Source organism: Triturus cristatus, chromosome 10 (assembly GCF_964204655.1).
Source record: "Triturus cristatus chromosome 10, aTriCri1.1, whole genome shotgun sequence".
Lineage (NCBI taxonomy): Eukaryota > Metazoa > Chordata > Amphibia > Caudata > Salamandridae > Triturus > Triturus cristatus.
The window spans coordinates 469,569,357-469,593,291 of record NC_140593.1 but is presented as its reverse complement, the minus strand read 5'-3'; the positions used below and the strand labels follow the sequence as shown (position 1 = coordinate 469,593,291).

The 23,935-nt window shown below is 44.6% G+C and overlaps 1 long non-coding RNA gene across 1 annotated transcript; it reads right to left on the bottom strand.

Annotated features, from left to right (window-relative positions):
• Nucleotides 1-1,176: 1,176 nt before the first annotated feature.
• On the bottom strand, nucleotides 1,177-23,935 carry LOC146789621 (uncharacterized). The gene is made up of 2 exons (XR_014969836.1): nucleotides 23,789-23,935; nucleotides 1,177-4,481 (listed from the first exon to the last, which is right to left on the bottom strand). It is a non-coding gene; the product is annotated as an uncharacterized LOC146789621 (long non-coding RNA).

Genomic DNA, 23,935 nt, shown 5'->3' with positions numbered 1-23,935 from the left:
TTATCAATAAGAAGTGCGGCCAAGATGATCCCCACAGTTATAGGCCCATTAGCCTAATACATGGATTGCAGAAGCTCTTCTGCTAACAACGCTTGGGGAAATTTACAGTCTGGGTCTCTGAGAGGAACAGTCTAACAGATCTTAAAGCAGGTTTCTGCATGGATTAGTGCAATAGATCAACACTTTTGTTCTTGTGTAATACATTGGAAAATGATGGTACTGGAGATGGTCCAATTGTATGTGGTCTTTGTCAATTTAATATCAGCTTTTGATTCAATCCCCCGCCATGAGCTCTGGAGATCATCACAGGCCACATGGGAGTCCCAGATAACACTTTATAGGTTCTAATAAGACTGCTTGAAACAACTATGCCCATGTCAGATGTTCAATGAAAACTACTTGTGGTGTCTGACCCTATTTCATATCTGTTTTTGTTAACAGTATTTTAAAATGTCTGTTGTGGTGCATTTCTCATTAGTAGGGCTCAAGTCTTTGGAAATGCTTCTCAGATAATCATTTGTTTCTCTCTATCCACAGCAGCACCAGTACTGTTGGCAGTTTTTTTAAATATTTTCTCCTTTGCACAAATGCATTTGTAGTGTTTAAATCGTACATGTGTAATATCAAATCTCTGCCTGCAACAAGGGCTGCAGAGTCTACTGTTACTGCCGCAAATACACAATGTTTTGCCGTCAGTGTTTATATCTGTTCCTTCACACAAATGCACTCATAGCATTTTGATTACCCATATGTTTTTTCTAAGGCAAATTAGTCGAATTTCTGCTTGCAAGAATTGATGTTACGCTTAATGTTGCCGTCAAAGTATGTGATGTTTTTATGAAATCTTATTTATATTTGCTTCATAGATTTTGAATCTTAAATAAACAAATTGAAATGAATTGATATATTTTGGTAAAATTTAAATTAAAAAATAATTATGGCTGTTATACATATATTGTATTACTTTTAATATAGGATTTCATTTCATTTAAAAAAAATAAAAAAATAAGTAGAAATATATATATATATTTAAAATTTACAAATAAAGTTCCCCTTGCGGTCGAGGCACACTCAGGATCGCCGCTTAGGTCTTCTGAACATAGCCCCTTTTCAAGCATTATGCTCTTCCTCATGGGCAGTCTATAAAGCAAAAGAATGGCGGTCAACAACCAGCAATTTCCCTCGTTGGTTTTTATTGTTCCTTGATTCAATAATTATGGTGCATTCTGGGGCTGGTAGTTGTAATGGGATACCACCAACTCATTTCAAGCTTTTAAAAAACAATCAATAATCTTTGAAACAAAAATGTCACATGAGAAATGCAATTGCAATACCAGGCATCTCCCGAGTCGCCTCGCCGCTTGAGCTCCGGCGGCAGCAAACCCACAGAGTTCATGTGGTGGTGCCATCCGTGACCCGGGGGGTCACTCAAATATGCAAACAAAGTTCCCCTTGCGGTGGAGGCACACTCAGGATCTTCGCTGAGGTCTCATATAAATATCCCCTTAGAATTTGCTGCCAACGAGTTACGCCTTTCCTCATGAGCAGCATATAAAGTAAAAGAATGGCGGTCAACAACCAGCGTTTTCTCTCGTTGGTTTTTATTAGTCCTTGATTCAATAATTATGGTGCATTCTGGGGCTGGTAGTTGTAATGGAATACCGCCAATCCATTTCGAGCTTTTAAAAAAAAAAATCAATAACCGGGGAACCAAAAATGTCACATGAGAAATGCAAATGCAATACCAGGCATCTCCCGCTTCGACTCGCCGCTCGAGCTCCAGCGGCAGCGAACCCACAGAGTTCATGTGGCGGTGCCATCCGTGACCCTGGGCGGTCACTCAAATATACAAACAAAGTTCTCCTTGCGGTGGAGGCACACTCCGGATCGTCGCTCAGGTCTCATGTATATAGCCCCTTAGAATTTGCTGCCGACGCGCTTCAAGCATTACGCCCATCCTCATGGGCAGCCTATAAAGCAAAAGAATGGCGGTCAACAACCACCTTTTTCCCTCGTTGGTTTTTAATATTCCTTGATTCAATAATTATAGTGCATTCTGGGGCTGGCAGTTGTAATGGGATACCGCCAAACCATTTCAAGCTTTTAAAAAACAATCAATGATCGGGGAAACAAAAATGTCACATAAGAAATGCAATTGCAATATCAGGCATCTCCCGCTTTACCTCGCCGCTTGAGCTCCAGTGGCAGCAAACCCACAGAGTTCATGTGGTGGTGCCATCCATGACCCGGGGCGGTCACTCAAATATACAAACAAAGTTCCCCTTGCGGTAGAGGCACACTCAGGATCGCCCCTCAGGTCTCATGTACATAGCCCATTAGAATTTGCTGCAGACGAGTTTCAAGCATTACGCCCTTCCTCATGGGCAGCCTATAAAGCAAAAGAATGGCGGTCAACAACCAGCGTTTTCCCTCGTTGGTTTTTATTATTACTTGATTCAATAATTATGGTGCATTCTGGGGCTGGTAGTTGTAATGGGATACCGCCAAACCATTTCAAGCTTTTAGAAACACAATCAATAATCGGGGAAACAAAAATGTCACATGAGAAATGCAAATGCAATACCAGGCATCTCCCGCTTCGACTCGCCGCTCGAGCTCCAGTGGCAGCGAACCCACAGAGTTCATGTGACGGTGCCATCCGTGACCCGGGGCGGTCACTCAAATATACAAACAAAGTTCCCCTTGCGGTGGAGGCACACTCCGGATCGTCGCTCAGGTCTCATGTATATAGCCCCTTAGAATTTGCTGCCGACGCGCTTCAAGCATTACGCCCATCCTCATGGGCAGCCTATAAAGCAAAAGAATGGCGGTCAACAACCACCTTTTTCCCTCGTTGGTTTTTATTATTCCTTGATTCAATAATTATAGTGCATTCTGGGGCTGGTGGTTGTAATGGGATACCGCCAAACCATTTCAAGCTTTTAAAAAACAATCAATGATCGGGGAAACAAAAATGTCACGTAAGAAATGCAATTGCAATATTAGGCATCTCCCGCTTAACCTCTCCGCTTGAGCTCCAGTGGCAGCAAACCCACTGAGTATATGTGGTGGTGCCATCCATGACCCAGGGCGGTCACTCAAATATACAAACAAAGTTCCCCTTGCGGTAGAGGCACACTCAGGATCGCCCCTCAGGTCTCATGTACATGGCCCATTAGAATTTGCTGCAGACGAGTTTCAAGCATTACGCCCTTCCTCATGGGCAGCCTATAAAGCAAAAGAATGGCGGTCAACAACCAGCGTTTTCCCTCGTTGGTTTTTATTATTCCTTGATTCAATAATTATGGTGCATTCTGGGGCTGGTAGTTGTAATGGGATACCGCCAAACCATTTCAAGCTTTTAGAAACACAATCAATAATCGGAGAAACAAAAATGTCACATGAGAAATGCAAATGCAATACCAGGCATCTCCCGCTTCGACTCGCCGCTCGAGCTCCAGTGGCAGCGAACCCACAGAGTTCATGTGGCGGTGCCATCCGTGACCCGGGGCGGTCACTCAAATATACAAACAAAGTTCCCCTTGCGGTGGAGGCTCAATCAGGATCGTCGCTCAGGTCTCATGTATATAGCCCCTTAGAATTTGCTGCTGACGCGCTTCAAGCATTACGCCCATCCCCATGGGCAGCCTATAAAGCAAAAGAATGTCAGTCAACAACCACCTTTTTCCCTCGTTGGTTTTTATTATTCCTTGATTCAATAATTATAGTGCATTCTGGGGCTGGTAGTTGTAATGGGATACCGCCAAACCATTTCAAGCTTTTAAAAAACAATCCATTATCGGGGAAACAAAAATGTCACATGAGAAATGCAATTGCAATATCAGGCATCTCCCGCTTCACCTCGCCGCTTGAGCTCCAGTGGCAGCAAACCCACAGAGTTCATGTGGTGGTGCCATCCATGACCCGGGGCGGTCACTCAAATATACAAACAATGTTCCCCTTGCGGTGGAGGCACACTCAGGATCGTCCCTCAGGTCTCATGTACATAGCCCCTTAGAATTTGCTGCAGACGAGTTTCAAGCATTACGCCCTTCCTCATGGGCAGCCTTAAAAGCAAAAGAATGGCGGTCAACAACCAGCGTTTTCCCTCGTTGGTTTTTATTATTCCTTGATTCAATAATTATGGTGCATTCTGGGGCTGGTAGTTGTAATGGGATACCGCCAAACCATTTCAAGCTTTTAGAAACACAATCAATAATCGGGGAAACAAAAATGTCACATGAGAAATGCAATTGCAACACCAGGCATCTCCCGCCTCGCCTCGCCGCTCCAGCGGCAGTGAACCCACAGAGCTCATGTGGTGGAGCCATCCGTGACCCGAGGCGGTCACTCAACTATACAAACAAAGTTCCCCTTGCGGTGGAGGCACACTCAGGATCGTCGCTCAGGTCTCATGTACATAGCCCCTTAGAATTTGCTGCCGACGTGTTGCAAGCACTATGCCGTTCCTCATGGGCAGCCTATAAAGCAAAAGAATGGGGGTCAACAACCTGCATTTTCCCTCGTTGGTTTTTATTATTCCTTGATTCAATAATCATGGTGCATTTTGGGGCTGGTAGTTGTAATGGGATACCGCCAAACCATTTCAGGCTTTTAAAAAACAATCAATAATCTGGGAAACAAAAATGTCACATGAGAAATGCAATTACAATACCAGGCATCTCCTGCTTCGCCTCGCCGCTCGAGCTCCAGCGGCAGCGAACCCACAGAGTTCAGGTGGTGGTGCCATCCGTGACCCGGGGCGGTCACTCAAATATACAAACAAAGTTCCCCTTGCGGTGGAGGCACACTCAGGATTGTAGCCCAGGTCTCAAGCTTTTAAAAACCATCGAGGGAAAATGCTGGTTGTTGACCACCATTATTTTGCTTTATATGCTGCCCATGAGGAAGGGCGTAATGCTTAAAACGCGTCGGCAGCAAATTCTAAGGGGCTATGTACATGAGACCTGAGCGACGATCCTGAGTGTGCCTCCACCGCAAGGGGAACTATGTTTGTATATATATTTAACATTATTTAATAATTTAGAGAAATTTTTAAATTGTGTCAAAATGTGTATGAAATAAATATTTATTTATTTATGTATTATTTAATTCAAAAGTTAATTTCCTTTTATATGTATGATACATGTGTTTTTATATGTTGATTTGTTAATTTGCGCTTATTAATAATAAGTAACAAAAGAATGTTATATTTAAAAACTTATATTAATATAAAATGTTATGTAAACATTAAGATACATAATAACACATTTTTAAGTTTTTAGTTTGATCATTTTTGGGGCACATCTTTTATTAATTAAACTAATTTCATAGTTTAATTTTGTATTTAATTAATGCATCTATATTTGATATTGCAAGATTTCTAGTGTATGGAATTTTAGATATTCAGTAAGCAATATTTATATTTAGTACATTTTTATTTATTTAACTTATATATTATTTTTTTATGAGTATAACAATTTAAGATAATTTGTGACACCTTCTACAATGGTATAGATTAGAGTGAGAATAGTAATTGTAAACCCTTCAATATTCAACACCTTCCAAAAAATAGTATTGATTGGAATGGGAATAGTAAATTTAACACCTTTAGTATCCAGCACCTTCAGGGCATTTTCCCAGTGGACCTGAAGGGTGGGAGCCAGTTTTGAACCCATGGGGGCAAGTTTTGTAACTGGGGTCGGCTTTTTCGGCCCCCCTTTAACAAATGCGCAAGTGGTACAGCATGAGCAGTGCTTCTCACCAACAACCACCCCCTACTGGAGCTGGTCGAGCAGATTTCCAGGGCTGGTTGCAGTTCCCAGTCCGACCATGAGCACCTTCTCCAAAAAAAGGTGTAGATTGGAGGAGGAATAGTAAATGTGCACTTTTAGTATCCAATCCATTGCCCAAAATGGTATAGATTGAAGTGAGAAATTCAAATGTAACCCCTTTAGTTTCAAAGATCTTAAGGAGAATTGTGTACATTGGAGTTAGCATTAACTTGTTGTATATTCATGGTATATCTTATACTTTTCATAATAATAAAGTGACATAACAAAATGTATTAAGCAAACACAAGGAGATGATGGACGGAGCACTGAAACTTTTCAGACACTCACCCCCAGTCACAGATCTGGGTTGAATCTATCATCGTTCTTTAGCTCACTTCGCCAGGGCGCAGGGTCAAGACTGATTTGCATATGGCAGGGTCCAAACTGGAATGGCATGGTGAGCAAAAAAACGATGGATTTAGGCCCAGATCTCTGTACTGGGGTGAATGTATGACATTGTTCTGCATTCTGTCCATCAATTGTTCTTTTTGCATTTGTCACCCCGAGTGGGACGGGTATGCCCAGACGTGGGTCCCGTGCTCTCCATGCCACTGGAGTCAAGCTATCCTGGCTGATGAGGGCTGAAAGCCCGAAACCGGTCTGAGGATGCTTGCTTCCAGTCCAGGGAGGACCTGGCCTGGCAGTTCGGGCTGGACTATTCCCAATGGGCGCAGGGTCAAGACTGATTGGCAAATGGCTGTGTCCAAACTGGAATGGCATGGATAGCAAACAAACAATAGATTTAGGACCAGATCTCTGTAGTGGGGTGAATGTATGACATTGTTCTGCATTCTGTCCATCAACTGTTCTTTTTGCATATAACAAAATGTATTCTCTGTGTATGTATAAAATGTATATTGCATACATATTTTTACACATATGAAAAGCTTTCATATTTGTACTTTTAAATAATATATTCATCAGTTTTCAATAGTAAATAAACCATAGTAAATGACAATTGGGCTTAATTTGAGTCTCCCAACACCATTGCAGATTGGGAACCACCCGACCATAGGTCGGCGGTTCCAACTGCCGTATTCGGATGCGTTTTCAATGGAAGCTTGCGCGGTGGGTAGAAAAGGCCCGCAGCATAAGCATCCATTGAAAAATGTATGTTTTAAAACCCGGTGCCTGCCACACAGTGCAGGGATGTGTGCCCCCTAGGCCCCAGAGCGGAGGGCCAGGAGGGAAGGGGGTCTCAGGGCTCCCAATGTTGCTTTTCCGACAGCCTTTCCATGTCAGAAAGGCCGACATGGAATGGCTGTCAGAAACCAACATCAAAATCCCGCCATCATTAAGGGATTATGAAGGGTTTCTGACACACCGACGGGCTCCTCGGAAAGCGTTGCACAGTCCCTCCACCTGCTGCCTCCGATCGCACGCATTGTAATGCATCGGTCGGAGCGCAGCAGTAGATGGCGGTTGGACCACCATCGTAATCAGCCCCAATTTTGTAGAGTTGTACATTTTTTTAATTGTTTTTTCATTTTTGTTACTTTGTTAATGTGTACATCAACATAGTTGTTTCACATACATTTTTACAAAGAAAGTTTTACAATTTAGTAAGTTCTTTTAAAATAATATTGCTGTTTAATAGCATTATTCATTTTACAGTTTATATACCTGATTAATATGACTGTAACATTTTACAACATGTTTTACATTTTAACACATTTGAATTTTTTTTAACACTTTATAAATATTTTTATAATTAATCCCCATTGTTTTCTATACGGAAATAGCCTTTTCCTATGTTCATTCAGCAGTGATTTTTTTCCCTCTAACTTATCTTTTGTAGCCTATTTGTCTCATTTTTGTTTTATTTTTGAGAAAGAAAGTTGCAGAAAGGTGTGCCAGTCATCGGAGCAGGTAAGTCCTTTTTTAAGATTTTTTAAATATAGTTTTGGGTAGGGGGATCTAAGGAATTCTATTAAATAGTAGTTAGAGTGCTGTTTAGTGCTTTTTGATAAGTTTGAGATTTGTTTTCAAATTTTTGTTGATTAGTCATTTCTGTTATATATAAGTTGTATTTGTTGGTGGGCTATAATTGTTGTATATTATATAATGTTATTGTAAGTGCATTTTATAAGTGAATTGCTATGTTACTATTTTCCTTGAATTTACTGTGTTTTTTAAAGAAATAATTTTGGATTCTAGTAAAGCAATATTTTTATTTTCCCCGAGTGTTTTCTCTTTTAAGAATGTTTTGGGTTTTTTAAGGTTACTTGAAAATGTGGATTGCATTGATGGATTTCTACTGGACATGTGCTATTTTTACATTTTTGGGGGTTCCTCTACATGTATTTCTTCTCTTTTTAGCGGATGATATTTTTGAGTGTATCACTATGGAAGAAGATCTGCAGCTACTAAACTGTAAGTTTTGTTTAAGTTATTTATTTTTGGATGTGGAATTATATATTTATTTATGAATTTGTATTTTATGTGATTGTTGTGAATTATATTCAATTTTATGTGTTTTATTTATTTGTTTTACATTAATTTATTTACATTATGCACTGTAGTAGGTTGGTAACTTTTTTATTAATAAACATATTAATTTTACTCAGCTTTTTAATTTCGCATTTATGTTTTATAGCTTTATAAACTGATAAATATTTTGTTGATCAATTAGTTAAAACATATTTTTGGGTGCAGGTTTAGGCTTTTACTTTGCGCTATGGGGTGTTGGGTAGGGAATAAGAATTTGTAAAAATACGTTTTAGCTATTGATTCTAAGTAGTCTACTCCTTCGTTAACAAAGAGTTTTACATAACATTGTAGCATGTTGTACATTCTATTGATATGTTTGGTTACTTCAGGTTTATTTTGGGGTACTAATTGTTCCATTCATAGTTATTGATAGTTTTGTTCTTTGAGTAGGATTTCAATGAAGGTTGGGTTCTGCTAAGTGAGGATTGGAATTTATTATGCAATTTTTCCACTGTGTCATTAGTTTTGGCTTCCTTTTCCATGGTGCTGTCAAAGATATTCTGCCATGGAATATGGATTTTGATTTGGTGTCTTTGTTCTGATTGGTACAGTATGCCATTGCCAAGCTAGATGTCTGAAAAATAGTCCATCAGGGGACTTAGTTTGTGCTCAGTATGCTGGTAGAAAGGACTTTCAATCAGTAAGTTGTAGACGGTAGCTACCTCTATGACAAGAACATAGGTTAGTGCTATCATTTTTTTAATGTTAAAGGCAAATTGGCCATTTGTTGCGTATTCTACACTTAGGGCATTATTACAAGTTTGGCGGTTCCGCAGTGTGAGCATGGAGAGCTCAGCGGTCCAACTGCCATATCACAAGTTGGGTGGATTGCCTTTGCAAAGACCACTGCTGGACCACTGAGACCACTAGCAGACTGACGACTGCCAGATTCGCAATAGGGGAAAGGCAGCCTCCATAGGGTGGTAAAGGGGAGCTGCACCACCATCCATATTACAAGTTGTCTGGTACACGAGCGGACCCCGGCAATCCGACCACCTGCTTCAAGAAGGCAGTGACGAAGGATTTGAGGTGTGCACTCACCACTTTCTTGTTCTTCCAGGCAGAATCCAACGTGGATCCCTTTCTCCGGGTCCCCCCTTCGCAGCAGGATCTTCACACCAAGGATTATGACTCTGTTGCGATCTACAGGTAAGTCTTTTTCATACCATAAACCCATTGCAGGACTGCCCACATATTAGCTGAACCCCAGAAATGGATACATCATATTTTCCCACATACATCATGCATATGTGTTGTATCTGACACATCTGCAGTCGAAATGCACACACAGGTATCAATATATTTGGGAAAGTACTCACCACCGCTGCATTATTGATGTATTTTGTTTTTTCTGTCATTTGTCTGGATTTTTATCTGTTACATGTGATACACAGCTAAAGTACATGTTTCCAGCTTTCTTTTGACTTTAAGGTAGTGGACATAATTTGGAGTGCAAAGGGTCATCAGTGTGTAATGAGCATTTGCATGTGACACGCTGTTTGCCACAACAGTAATTGATGGTACATTGGTGTTCAACTTGACCTTCAAGACATCATGATGTGCTATGAGTAATAGTTAGATTCCGTTTTTTTGGGCCTTGTGTGAGCATTGTGTAAATCTCACACTTGGATACATCCTGTTTGGTTGCATCTCTTTACAATGGTGTATCACAAGTGCCCAAGTATGCAAGGTGACCAACTATCCTGATATGGACATGAGGATGGAGTGTAGACAATTCCATCAATGCATTTGGGTCTGTCCGGTGTTTATAACATGAGTGGACCTAATGGACCTAACTGTTTGCAGGTTATGTGGCATGCATGCATGTGCTCATGCTACATTTGAAGCCTATGTAGTGAACCATGAAGGTGGTGTGATATGTGGACTTCTTCAATCGTTCCTGGTAATTTGTAATGGTCAGGTATGGGAATGTTGTTGCAATAAACCCATATTGCATGTCATTTCAGATACATCAAGGGCAAGCAGAGGAGAAGGGGCCAACATCGGGGGGAACAGATGGTCATGTCAGTTCTGGGTGAGACACATCAAACAGGAGGGACCCAGTGACCAGGAGAGTGCACAGAGTGCCCCTGAGGACATGAGCTCAAACTCATCATCATCCAGTGGACACTCCCGAATGGTGGCAGACTCAATAAGATCAGTTCCACCTTCATTCTTGTCTGCCACCCCCACTCCTATCACCACCCTCCCTGCTGTTCCCCCACAAGTTGGCCGTTCTCGCTCCCGTAAGAAGGAAGTGGCTCCTTTGCTCCAGGTACCTCAGCCCCTGCCGCTGTTAGCCCTACTGCCCTGAGTGAGGAGACTATTGACCTCCTGAGGAGCATCTCCGTGGGTCAGACTGCAGTCCTGAATGCACTCCAGGGGCAAAGCACCCAGTTAAACAGATGGTTGCCTACCTTGAAGGCATTAACACTGCCATGTCTGGCCTACAGAGTTATTTAAGGCGCTGACCTCCTCCCTCACGGTAGCCCTCCACCCATCCTAAACTTCTACTCCCCTCCTACTGTTTCCCATCCGCATTCCCTTTTCGCAATCCCACACACACTTCATAAAAAACCAGCACCACACAGAAACACAAGACATTCTAGAAACTCAAACATACATGCACACAGCAGACACTCACCTCCCTCACCACCCCAGTCACTCCCAACATACCCCCAGGCACCACAGCAATACATACATAGCCCTCCATAGACACACCCATACCCACAGATATCACAGCAACATACACTGACCCCCTCCACAGACACAACTTTTCCCGCAGACATCACAGCAACGTACACTTATCCCTCTTCAGTCACAACCACACCCGCAGACATAACAGCAACACACACAGACCCCTCTACAGACACAACCATTTTCGCAGACATCACAGCAAAACATACTGACCCCTGCACAGAGACAAACATACCTGCAGACACCACACAAACCCACACTGACCCTTCCACAGGCACAACCATGCCTACAGACAACACAGCAAGACACACTGACCCTGCACAGACACAACCATACCCGCAGACATCACAGCAACACACACTGATGCCTACATAATGCCCAGCACTTCCACATCACTCCCACTAAAAAAAATGAAAACGCTCACATTCAACCACACAAAAGATGCCACAAAACACACAGGGCCTAATTTATGGAAAACTAATGCAGCGTGGTGCCGCAAGTTATTTTGCTGAGCCACGCTGTGTTAGTTTTGAGGCACAGGAATGTGACATATTTACAGTAACATGTCGCATCCTCTGTGACTTTCCCTGCACTGGCATACAAATTGCTGCCATGTGCCGGCGCAGGCACCCGTGCACCATGGTGCAAGGATGTCTGCATCGTGGGGAGATTGTTTCTGTGCAGGAAAGGGCACCTTCCTGCACACAACAATCACTTGAGGTGATTTCCTCTTTCAATGCATGCTGTAGAATGCAGCATTCATTGAAAGAGGAAAGAATGAGGAGAAATGGAATGTTCTCCTTGTTGCGCCTCACTATGCCAACCCTGGGGGTAGTGTAGCATCCTGACGCACTTACAGGATTATGATTGCTCTTAAATCTGGAAATGCTTCAGTGGACATGTGTGTTGTGTGGGAACACAGACAGCAACACCCATGTCATGCCCCTAACATGCACAGTGTTGCGTGACATGGGGCAAAATATATGAGCACACATAAAGCCACGCAGGGTGGCTTTACGTGTGTTTGTAAAATTCACACAGCAGGTTGTGATGTTGGTGCATTATACAACGTGATGCACTAACGGTGCAAGGGGCTCATAAATAAGCCCCACGTGTAGACAGCAGACCTAGCTCACGCTTCCACTCCCTCATACTTTTGTGGAGTTCTGCATGGACATGTGTCCACTTTGCAGTGTGTCCCTTACAGCTACTTCATCTTGATGTGAGCCATTTGCTGTTAGTGCTGTGTTTGCTTTCATAGGTTGCACTTACCCATTGACTACACTTGCATGGCACTTCATTATGCTATTAGTTGTCTCTGATATACTTTGGTTCCCAGTTCGAGTGCACATGGAGTTTGTCAGGCATGTGCAAAATGTACTGTGCCTCAGGGCCCCGGCTTTTCAGGGTTCCCCCTGATAGAGGCATAGCTATCCTGCAGAGAGTTTTTCCATTGTGGCTTTAGATTGTTTCTCACACTGAATCTATGTAATCCCATTGACTGACATTGCCTTTTCATGTGGGTGACACATGAGAGTCCAGTACAGAGTTGTAGCAAAGAAGGTGTGTTTCACTTTAATGACACTCTCATACAGGTGTTTCCTTGACATCAAAACATGACCTGGGATGTGTGCAATGTGAGTGTATCACATTCACTATAACATTTTGGTTAGAGTTGGAGTGAGAGGGCCTCATGGTAGTTGCAGTTAGTTCAATCTCACTCTAGCAACACTTTGAGAAAGGATAACCTGAATGACAAGTGAAGATCAGTAGTGACATGGCAGACAAGTGAGGAAGGGCAAAAGGAGTCTAGCATCTTGGTTACAGTTGGAGTGACTAGGCCTCATGGGGAGACAAGTGAGAAAGGGCAAAAGATGTGTGACAATTAATAGGTGTGATATCGATGAGGAGGTGCTACTCATCACTATCACTATCACTGTATATCATTTGCAAAAACATGTCCATTTGTGTCCAGTGTGCCTGTGCAGTACCAATGCTTTGGCCTAGGAGGACATCCTACAGATGTAATTTTGATGATTGATATGACACTATCCCAGGCAGGGTCCCTGTACATGTGCAAATTACTTAGGGACCCCAACTCCCTTGCCTGGTCTATGCCGGGGCATCGTTTTGAAGAGGAGTTTATGGAAACAGGTAGTGGTATGACTTACTGCCGATTTTGTCTGTGACGGATTGGGTTTTGAATGTGATCGAGCAGTGGCAGGATGTGTCCGATGGGCTCTATGATGTTAGAGGACAAATAGAGGTGAGTTTCGTCCTTATATACATCCCTTTCCACTGTCTCAGATGCAGTGGTTGGACCGCCATGGTCTCGCCGGCTGCTAAGCAACTTGTAATTGGGCGTGGGGTTTCACTGGTGGTCCGCGCCTCACACAGCTTCAAGAGGCCCATTCCGCAGACACCCTGGTCAGAGGTTGCTGCTGGTGTCAGCGATTTGGGCACGGTCTTCGCAGAGCCAATCCACCCAACTCATAATATGGCGGTCTGACGGCCGAGCTGACGGTGGTCGGACCGCCCCCACCGGTACAACAGTCCATGGACCGCCAAACACTTAATAAGGCCCATAGCCTGGAATAAACCTCCTGAGTCCTCTGCTTTCTCTGCATGAAAAGCAAACTGTTTTAGTCAATGTTTATTAAACTGAATGAATTATTTAAAAAAATAACACTTTACTTCTGTTTTTTTCTTCTTGCTTTGTTCTGTCTATGAATCCTGAACACTGTTCTTACAGTTATACGAATAGATGCTTTTTGAGGGATGTGAAGGTGTAAACGTTGTCAATAATTAGGGATATGAGGACACTGTTGCAATCTCTTGATACATTTTCAAAAAATATAAAGCACTAGAGTGATCTTGTCTGTATACAGGAATTTATTTTCCATCAGTGCAAATGTGCGCTATCAAGTACATATTGTGGACCGTCACAGTAGGGGCTGGTGCATTTTTATCACAACCAAGATTACTTTGCTTTGCCAATGTCAAGATACTACCTCAGCAAAAGATGTGGGATGAACATTTTACATTGACTAGAGGCAAGAAATAAAGATCTATAGCACTTTACCTACATTGGCTTCTCATTAGGCCTTCCAGTTGATTAAGTTCTCCAAGTACCATTGCAAATGTTTATATAAAATGTGCATTTTCAAAAAGAAAATGTGGTACACTCAGATCTTTATTTCATTTCAAGGACTGATATCTTTCATTCATGACAGTGCCACTCCTGCCTGGGGGGCTGTGACCATGCCTGCTTGTGCTTGTTAGTACCTGCTTGAGCTATAAGAAGTGAGCCTTGAACAGGTGAGGTGTAGGCCATTTCTCAGTCTAGGCGAGTCTTCATTCAGAAATTAAATAAAGATGTGAGCTCAGTAAGGTTTTGTTTTGATTCATTAATAATAAAGGTGGTTTGGCTTTCTGGAAGTCTAAGTTAAAGATTTTATAATGCTATCATGTAGGAAGCCTAAGTGGTATGGAAGCCTTTGATCTCAAGTGCTAGGTCTGCGCTAGTGGTGTACTTGTAGCATACTTGTGGGATCCTGGTGACATTTTCTGTTGACAGTCTTCCTGGCTACTCAAGGACTTACTTCTAGCCTTTTGAAGGTCCCAAAAAGCTTTCACTGCCAACAAGGCCAATACAAGTCTGTGGTTGTGGCGAGGGGTACATGTGAAGAGACACACAAGGCTGCAGTGGAACAGTGGGACTGAGTGATATACCCACTGCACGCAAATTACTGCTCCCTAGGAGGACAAGTGGCAGAATTCATAAAAGGACTATATAAATGTAGCCATTTGCAATGTTGGTTGAATATAATGCACCTGGATGTTTTCTTTAAAATTCCTATTCAAGGCTAAATGGTATTGATATGGAGATTATCTCACTAAATACATATGGAAAATAGAACTATTGCTATTTGGTACGAATGGAAATGCTCTATTACTTACCGGTAATCTTCATTACTCTGGGTCCCGTTGTTCTCATCCCATTCAATACAAAGTGGAAATAACCATCTCCCAACAGAAAAAAAAGACCAGAGGAATGCTGGGAACCCTAACCCCGCCCCGTTCCCTACATAATCAGTACTTACCCAGCCTTCCGCCTGAACTATCAAGCCCTCAACAGGAAGGCTGGCCATCTGGGAGGGAGGGCGGGGCGCATAAATGGAACAAAGACAATGGGACCTGGAGTAATGAAGATTACCAGGAAGTAATAGAGTATGACCCCCAGGTCCCTCCTGTCCTTGTCCCATTCAATACAAAGTGGAGAATACCAAACCAGAAACCCGGCCTTCTAAAGCCTGCAAGCACATCCAGGAAATCACATCAAGGGCAGCAACCCAAGGGAAGCAAAAGGGAGGACCGCCGGAAACACCAGGCAGAGCAAACAGACAGGAGGGCGCCCCACCAAAGCAGGGACGCACCCAGCAAAACAACGTGTAAGACGAAGAGGCGGACAACCCACAGTGGGCACCCCCCAAGCAGACAAGGAAGGGGGAGAACAAGCTCAACAAAAAAACAGCAATCAAGGCTGACAACAACAAAGGGCAGCGAGAAGGCCACCCAAAGAAGAGGACCCCCCCAGCGGCACAAGGGGCCAACAAGCCAGACCAGCCAACAGGGACACAACCAAGGACTGGAACCAGAACCAAAGAAAACAGAAGGCGAGAGCGCCAGCAAGGAGGCTGTCAAACAGAAACGAGAAACAGAGAATTCAGGCAAACGAAAAGGAAAAACCCACACTGCCAGGCGAAGGGGAGCAAGCCCAAATACGCGACCAGACCAAACAAGGAAGACGAAAGGAGAAACCGCAAAGAGACCCCGAGGGCAAAACCCCAGAAGGGAAAGGCACCAAAGCAACCAACACCCCGGACCGCAGTGGTCCAGAGAAAGGAAGCCCCAACAGGACATGGCCAAGGACGCGCACTGGACAAAAGGCCAAGAAGCCCAGAACCACCAGGCAGGCACACAGGCCTAATCCAAAAAGGAAAGAGGACACACAAACTCAAAAAACAAGAAAAGGGCAGGACCACCCAGACCAAACCAGAAAGAGGGGAAGCAGTGACAAGACACAAGCCCCCCCATACAGAACAACCTGGACCCAGAGAGCCCAGAGGACAAAGCCACCAGGACCCCACAGAGGAACACCAGGCCCAGGAAAGAAGAGAGCCGACAGATGACCACCCCCAAGCACCCTGCCCAGGAGGCGACACAGAGCCCAGGGACAGGCCAAAAGGGAAAGCCAAGGCACCCAACAAACAAAACCGGGGAAACATGAACATAACCCCAAAATGCCGCCTCACAAGGCCCAAGAGCCAGAAGGGAGCAGGCCCGGCAGAGACCACACACCAGCATGCCCAAACACGGCCAATGGAGAAAGGCCCAAAAACAGAACCAGGGCCAGCCAGGAAAGGCCGAGCAGCAAGAGCCAATGAGGCCAACCCCCAAGGACAACAGGACCAGGGGAAACCAAGGAAGAAAGGGGAACAAGAGGGAGACCCAGCCCCAAACAACACAGCCCCAGAGCACCCCAAACGCAAACACGGGTAGACAGGCTCAGGAAGCCACAACCCTGGAGAAGGCACACACCGACCACTGGAGAAGAGGCGCAACGGGCCCCCAATGGGACAGCCAGCGGACCAAGCAGCTCAGAGTACCCAAGACCAGCGAAAGGGAACGCCAGGGGAGCCCCAACACTAGCAGCAGACAAGTCAAGACCAGAAATGGACGAAGGAACAGGCCATCAAGAGACGCCCCCCCCAAAAAAACAGGCAGACCACCGACCAACAACAGACAGGCCAGCAAGACAGGGGGCCAACAACACGGTACCGACAGAGGCCCAGAAGGGGTGGGACAGGGCCAACAGTCACAGCCCCGAAACCCTAATCTGAGGGGAAAAGAACCCCCAAAACCAGGCAAGCCAGAGAGGCAACAGAAGCCAGGGCGGAAGCCAAGCAAACCGCCCAGCCCCACAAACTCCACGGCCCCGCACGCACTAACGGAGGACAGAAGCAGGGGATAAACCCCCAGGGCAGAACCAAGACAAACAGAGCTTCAAGCAAACGGAAATCCAGGACGGAAGCCAAGCACCCACACAAACAGAAGGACCCGCAGCCCAACCCACACACGGGGAAGGCCCAAAATGGGGAAGGCCCCAGCAGGGTACAGGCAAAAGTGAATGCCAGGGAGGGCAAGAGTAGCCAGAGGCACAAGCCCCAGCAGCCAGGCAAGCAGGCACCCAAAGGGGCAAGACTAATACCTGGCAACGGTACCCTCGACAGAGAAAAAAAGGGGGCACAGAATGACAGGCACCGCCAATGAGAGCAGCTCAAAAAGAGGGGGGAGTGGGGTTCGCAGCCAGAAGGGGGGCGGAGGCCACAAGGAGCAAGACCACCCCACCCCTACAGGAACCAGGACACTACCGTTGAGGGAACAGCCACCCCCAGACAGAGACCACACCAGCCAGAGACTACAGCGGGCCCAGAAGCCCCAAAACAGCAAAGAGAACGGCAACGTAAATTGACTGTTTATCCATGGAGGGAATATCTTTGTTTTTGCCCTGAAGAAAGGCTTGGACCCTCTGTGGCCATAACAAAGAGGCTGAAACATGTTGGCAATGCAATTAGGGTCATAGGACCATTAGATTCTTGAGAACCCCCTTTTTCTGTTTTTAATATCCCCTGTCACTCGAATATTAAAGGGATACCTGGAGTCTCGGGAGGATTTTTAGATCTTTAACCCCCTGGCCTATTCTTCTAAGTGCTCCCTGGAATATGGCCGAGCCCACCCTGACATTTAGGAGTCAGGGTGAACCCGATGATGTAGCATGACACTACTAGAGTGTGTGAGGGTTACTAAACAAAAAGGAATTGTTCCCATTCATGCTAGAATAATCTTATTAGACTCCTTTAAAAGAGAATAGTGCCTAGCTGATAGTCCTATCAGGTGGGATAACTTTTGTGATGATTAGTGTTTAGTTGCTAGGACGTATCCCCTCTTTGTTCTCTTCTAGCATTGTGGAAGACTCTCTCTACCCTTCCGGGCCTCTGGTCATTATACTGTACTCATTACAAGATGCCTGAAAATTGGAGGGATGGATACTAAGGTGGAATTAATGATTCTTTAGATCCTGCTTTCCTCCACCCTCCAATATCGGGGGATTGAGAGCTGTTGGGCCCAGAGTGGGGTTGGATACGTTAACCATACATTACAAGTCAATTTGTGCATGAGGTCCCTATTCTGGATCCTATAATGGCCCCTTTTGCAATAAGGGCCTGTTTATGAGTTGACGGGCCCACCGCCATGTCCTTTAGAGGACTGCAGTATTATGAGGTGACCGCGGTGTCCGCAGTGTGGCTGCGGAAGTCTTGTGGCGGTGGTGAATGGTTTTCCATACATATCCATGCCTGTGTGAGCATTTGTACTGCATATGTGTCGAATGCACAAATATGCATGATACATGTGGAAAAATACCACCTACCCATTGCAGGAGCCTGGCCCATACGTGGGCTGTCCAGGCAATGTGTATATAGTACAAAAAGGACTAACCTGTATATCGCCGCAAACAGGGTCGTAATCCTCTGGGTGAAGATGCTGCTGTGAAGATGGGACCTAGAGAAAGGGATCCACGCCTAACTCTGATGGGAAGAACAGGAAAGGGGTGAGTATACACCCCAAATCCTTAGTTTCCGCTGACTTGAAGATGGCCGTCGCCCGCTGCAGTTGACTTGTCAGAAAACCAACTACAGACGGCGGTGAAACTCACCAGCACCGCCCTATGGCAGCTGCTTTTCTCAGACCACAGCAGCGGCGGTGCTGGATGGTTGGGGGTGTCAGCGGTCTTTGCAAAGGCAATCCGACAATCACGTAATATGGCCGTCGGACCGCCAAGCTCGCATTGTCAGACCGCAACGCAGAAATTTACCACCAGTTTTGAGCAGGTCAAAGCAGTTGCGGAGTGGAGGTGGGCAAGCTCTATCCTGGCAGGTGGGGAGCATTTTGTGGTCACCTCACCGGTATTGAGGGTGTCAGATGAGAACTACACATGTCCAGCAGCCCCAGTCTCGGAATCACAGGTGGTTTTACCTGTTATGGAAGCATACCCTGTAAAACCAGGCCTAGTTTCTGAATTATCAGGTTGCAGGAAACATAGGTCATTTTAGAAATACATGGAACTGTATTCTCCCAGGGGTACCGCTTTGTGCGACTAAAAATGAGGTCCTTGCTGCTGTAATTTATGATATGCAATATGCTTTTTAGGCACTGATATAGCTAAATTTCAGCTCCATTGATAATAAAGCACGCCAATTTACATTTTTCCATAGCAATTGTTTCTAGAGCACGCGTTTTCTAGAAAAGCGCTCTTCTTTAGAGCATTCATTACACCCAAAACTCAAGCACTATTTTTCTGTTAGAAAAAATGTGCAATTATACAAGTGGATGGTTCGGGCTGGTGTACACCACTTCAAAATGAAACCGATGCAAGAGGGGAAAATGAATCACATCAAGCAATTCCTCATTTAAAGACTCGAAGTTCCATCATTATTTTTATAAACTGCGTTATTTTCAGGGGCACATAGCCAAAAAAGTAATTTTTATTTCAGGAAGGGCAAAAGAAGAAAAAACAAAATATAACATGTTAGGAACGATTCTGAGTTAGCTTGAATTCGTCCAGCTGTCAAGGGTTTTTGAATATATTTAAAATTAGCCTGCCTGCTCTTTCGAAAGCGGCATATGGGTTACCTATTGAGCACGCGGCCTTTATTTGCACGTCGCGGCAACATCTATGTAAGCACAGCTATATATAGCGTCGCTTTCGACCTCCCACTGAATGCAGAGAGGGTGCTTGGCACTGATGAATATAAATGCAGGCCAGCAATTTATTTTGGCACAGGGATCCAACAAGCCGAGCGTAGCAGACCGAACTTGTGGCGCAGAGCCTCAGAAATTATTATTGTAAAGCACTCAAAACATGGCCGGTCTCTTTTATTTTTTACGTGTTAACAGCGCCCCCCGAGGCCCGACATCACACGATCCTCTGCATAATTATGGAAGCGCTTAATACATGAGTCATGAAAAATGAGCACCAGTGTCACGTGGTGCCAGTAACACCAGTAGGGAATCATTCGAAAATGTGTATTTATTTATGGCCTGTGCTCGGTAGGACGAGGCCAATTCAGGCGGCAGAATACTTTGCAATGAGAGAGTGTAATTGCATGCAATAATGTGCAATTATAGGCATGCAGACCTGTGGCATGAGTGGACTAATCATTGTTACATACATCAAGCAATGTTAATATTAGCTCACTGCAACACAACAGGGTGAGACACACAGGCTCTGGGTGTTTAGCACACACCGCCACCTTGTATTTGCATCAGATTTTATCGACTGGAGAGAAGGCAAAACACATACAAATGAACCTCAGTATTTTCAAAAATGTTCACCATAATAATCCTAATTGGATCGCTCCGGAGTCGAGATTTGACTACCAAGGGGCGGTATTTAACTTGATGACACATGATGTAATGTGCATGGGGGTAACATGTAATGCTCTAAAGCTCTGGGGATTGGTATTCTGGGTACATCCGAGTCTATGAAGGAGTGTCGATTTGTGTTGTACTTTCTACATGTCAGACTATTTGTTGTATGTATTTCTGTGGATTTGTATAACGGAGTAACATTTGCTTGCCTACAAACATTTGTGTATTAATTGGATAGGTATTTGTGGAATCTGTGTGTGGCTATTTGTGGAGATACCCAATGTGTTCTTAGAGATAGATATGCAGCTCCGCCCCATTGAACAAGACATACACAAACAAGTGTGGGATCAATGTGTGTGTGTGTGTGTGTACGTGTGTCTGACGGCGTGTGTGTGTGTGTGTACAGCAGCTCAATATAGGATTTCTGTTTGACCCACATACAAATTCGTATTAGCTTTATACACCACATGGGCATGCACATCATCTGTGTTTGTCTAAGTATGTGTGTGTGTCTTGTCTACAGTCTTCTTTACTTCATATCAAAAAGATTTTCTTTTGTTATTTAGTGGAATGTGTGCAAACTTTCATTTGTATGTGTATGGCTACTTTTCCTCATCCTATTTTCCATGGCAATATTCAGTACAGGCGGCACAGGCTTTAGTAAGATCATTCCCATCATTAGTCCTGGCCCCTTGAACTACCTCCATAAAAATATTGTTATCCAGAAATGTTCATTTTTGATTCGTGTTTTTGGATCATTAGAGAAGTAATTTAGCTTGAGTAGACATTGCTAATCCGGGCTGAATTGTTCTGGATGACATTTTTAACAAGCATTTGCAATACAATCGGTCTCGCCTTTTGGACTTAATGAGTATTAACAAAGCTGACATTTTTTGTGCAACGTGATATACAGCTTCCACGGACATACAGTGTGAGAAAAGCTGTGGGGCCCTTTCCTTTCAGAAATACATTCCTATGCTGCATAGAATGTTATGCCTCTTATGAGGTGGTGCCGGTAATAGGGTGAAGGGGGAGGCGGCAGTTATGTGCTGTGGGTTTGCAGCAGCACAAGCAGAGCCTGGGGGTGGTGGGTCACTACCTGACAACTTGGGACATGCAGAAAAAAAACATAGCGTAATCTCAACCGTGGGACCTAATTGGACGAGGGCTTACTCAAGGCTGTACATTACAGGGGAAACCACATATGTTCACAATACAGTGAATACAGTGAAGAATCCCAAGTGATATGTGAATGATTATTCCAATGTTCATATGTGCCATGGTGGGCAGAATTTGCGTAGTCACGCTACGCAAAACTTCGCGAAACGGTAAAAAATCTCCGCGAGCACGCAGAGTTCAGCGAACACACGGAATTGCTTGTTCTGCCCGTTGGCAATGCTTTTATCCTGTTCGTGAAAGCTTTTTGCCTGCTCGGGGGTAAATATCTCGTGAACAGGCATTTTGAAAGCGCAAACAAGCAAAAAATTCCACGAAGCGGCGGATCGCAAATTTTTGGCAATTCCGCGTTCTCTGCAGAACGTAAAATTACACAAATTCCGCAAATTCCGCGAGCGGAACGCAATTTCCCGCCCAGGCCTAATATGCATTTAAAGCGGTGCAGCATACAGGAGAGGGGGAGGGATAGGGTTTGAGACAAAACCAAATGTGATGAAGTTGGATGTGTGTGAGAGAAACACAAGAAGGGGGAGCAGAAAGGAAAAGAAAAGGAAAGAACAGAAGAGAAAAGAAAAGCAAGAAAAAAGCAGCGCACAAAGTGTTGAAAGGAGGGTGAGGGGTTAAGTGGTGTAAACATGCCAGTTATGCTGAGGCTGGATATGTGTGCAAGTAAAAAGGAGAGGTAGAGAAGAGAAAGAGAGTAGCATAGTTAATGTGGTTAATGTTGTTATTCATCAGAGCAACACTTCTCAAGTAATTTGGTGGCTATGGATATAATTTGCATTTCTTCAAATTACACATTACAGGCCATCCTCTAATTCAAAAACGTATTAACTACATTATGTGGGGAAGTTAAGAGGTTGCATCTAGGTAATCAATGTAGACGGCATTCAGATGTTGGCGGAAGTCAGGCAGGAGACAGGAAGTCAGGCAGATCGTGGATTGCGGATCGGGGCAGCCACGAGGCACGAATTGTGGTGGGCCTACAGGGGCTATTATGCCAATTCTGAGACCCGAGCCCTGAGCCCCGTGCCCGAGTTTTGAGTCAATGGGGGTTGTGACTCCAGTTGTGTCATGCCATGGCGGTGTGGTGGAGACGGCACAAGGCGCAGGGTGCTCCAATCCCGATGCCGGCCAACAGCAGTAGGAGGAGCAGTGGTCTAGAAAGCCTGAAGCCGAGCCCTGAGCCCCGTGCCCGAGTCTTGAGACAACGGGGGTTGTGACTCTAGTTGTGCCATGCCGTGGCACTGGGGTGAAGCAGGCACAAGGCGCAAGGTGCTCTAATCCTGACACCGGCCAATAGCAGCAGCAGGGGAGCAGTGGTCCAAAAGCCTGAAGTCAGAAGCCTGAGGTGCAATATCCGGACCCCATACCCACCTTACCCGACTACGTGCAGTGAGTCGCGAGTGGTGAGTGGCGAGTAGCGAGCGCGGCCACCACTAGGTGTGGCCGCGGAGTGTGAGCCCGGGAAGCCCACGGAGGCAGCCAGACTAGGTTGTGTAGTGTAGTTCCTATAGTACCCCTGCAGCACCCGTGCTTTTGGATAACATACACTGTGGGTCTGGTGGTAGACTGATTCAGTGCACCCCCACCGAGTATGTTAGCCTTGTTTGCATTAGCTAGCTCACAGTGCCACTAGAATCTCCTTTTATCAGAGAGATTAGTTTTTGGCAACCTCAGAACATAACAACCCTGATTCCTCAGACTCGTGTAAACAATATGCTGCTTTTCACCCAGTCACTCGTGCTTGCTCATTTGGTCTCAGAGAATTACACAGAAGAAACAGTTGAGCGTGTTTACAATAAGAATTTATTGTACCGTTGTTTTTCTAGTGTAAAATATAGGTGCTGCTAGAACTGTTACACAGTGGCAGAGATATAGGATCAGCAGTGCAGTGAATAAAAAGGAATAGTACAGTTCTACCATTTTGCAATAGTCATGAACATATACATGAATATAATGCATTTATAAAATAAAGCACATACTCCTATGATGCCTGTCTAGATGTACCTAAGTGTACCTAGCATGTGAGTAGGTGTGAAAGAGCTAATAAGCCTAGGGGCCAAGAATCCCGCTAGGATTTAGTCGAACCCCATTACCTGAATAATGAGAGTGTGGGACCTCGTCCTGGTCCCGAGTTGGACAATCTGCAAGGGATGTTTAGACCACTGTCAGTTGGAGCGACTGCATGCAGGAGCCTCAGCGTCTCTGGTCAGTGTGTCAGCCTTGATATCTCGGTTCCCTCC